The 1,537-nt window shown below is 45.3% G+C and overlaps 1 pseudogene; it reads left to right on the plus strand.

The window, feature by feature from the left end:
- Window positions 1-252: 252 nt before the first annotated feature.
- On the plus strand, window positions 253-373 carry LOC145403004 (5S ribosomal RNA; annotated as a pseudogene).
- Window positions 374-1,537: the final 1,164 nt, after the last annotated feature.

A 1,537-nucleotide genomic window follows, 5' to 3' on the forward strand; every position in this document is an offset into this window, starting at 1 on the left:
TGGGTATATCTGTGGAAGATTTTGTCGGGTTGATAGGTGTAAGAACTGAGTCTTAGATGCATTAAAAACAACCATATTATTTTTACCCTAGTCAGAGATACGAGCCAAGTCAGACATTAGGTGTGCCATAGCCTCATCCCTTGTTTGTTGAAGTAACTGTCGAGATGGGCGTTGCGGGAACCAAATGGAAAGGTGAAGGGTGGAGTCATCAGCGTATGAGTGGATAGGGTTGGATGTACAGCTTAGAAGATCATTGATGAATAAAAGGAACGTTGAGTACACCGCTTCCCGTCCGATCAGCGAAGTTAAGCAACGTTGGGTCTGGTTAGTACTTGGATGGGTGACCGCCTGGGAACATCAGATGCTGTTGGCATAACATTCTCCCTACGTGTCAAGTGGGGTTGGTGGAGGATTAGTGCCCCTCCCTGTAAAACAATTAACTCTAAGCCCTTGGCCACCCCGTTTGGGATACATGGCATCTGGCAATGAATGAATGAATGAGTTGGTGATAGGATAGAGCCCTGAGGAACACCACTGTTGATAGATCTAGGAGAAGAACGATGGCCGTCTACAACAGCGGCTATAGAACGACCAGAAAGGAAGCTAGCAATGAAGGCACAGATAGAAGGATAGAAACCGTAGGAGGGCAGTTTGGAAATTAAAGATTTATGCCAGACTCGATCGAAAGCCTTAGAGATGTCAAGTGCAATGGCAAAGCTTTCTCCAAAGTCCCGAAAGGAGGATGACCAGGAGTCTGAAAGGTAGGTGAGAAGATCGCCAGTGGAGCATCCCTGACGGAACCCGTACTGACGATCGGAAAGAAGGTTGTGATAGGAAAGATGCCTTAAAATTTTTCTATTGAGAATTGACTCGAAAACTTTTGAAATACAGGACGTTAAAGCAATTGGACAATAGTTGGAGGGTTGGGAGTGGTCACTCTTCTTTGGGACTAGCTGAATGAGAGCAAACTTCCAGCAAGAAGGAAAGGTACAAGTTGACAGACAAAGGCGAAAGAGTTTGCCTAGGCAGGGTGTAAGCACAGAAGCACAGTTCTTGAGAACAACAGGAAGGACACCATCAGGCCCATATGCCTTGTTAGTACTGAGGCCAGTGATGGCAGAAAATTTTAATATCAGCCATGAAGAAGTCAGAGGAGGGAAGAGATGGAGGAACAGCACCGGAATTGTCTAAGGTGGAATTGGAGGAGAAAGTCTGTGCGAAGAGATCTGCTTTATCAGTAGAAGAAATAGCTACAGGACCATCAGAGTAGAAAAGAGAAGGGAAGGATGATGAGGTAAAGTTGTTAGAAAGATTTTTGGCAAGGTGCCAGAAGGAGCGGGAAGAATTCGAGTTGGAGAGTTGAGAGCATCTAGTATGGATGAAATTATTTTTAGTAGAGCGAAGAACAGATTTAGCACGATTCCGGGCAGAAACGTAAAGATAATGTGATTCAGGGGTGGGTTGGCTCCGGTACCTTTTGTAGGCCCTCTCCTTGTTGCAGACAGCATTAGAACAAGCGTGATTAAACCAAGGCTTT

Source organism: Coenobita brevimanus, chromosome 59 (genome assembly GCF_032717465.1).
Source record: "Coenobita brevimanus isolate Jiangsu-jjx chromosome 59, ASM3271746v2, whole genome shotgun sequence".
NCBI lineage: Eukaryota > Metazoa > Arthropoda > Malacostraca > Decapoda > Coenobitidae > Coenobita > Coenobita brevimanus.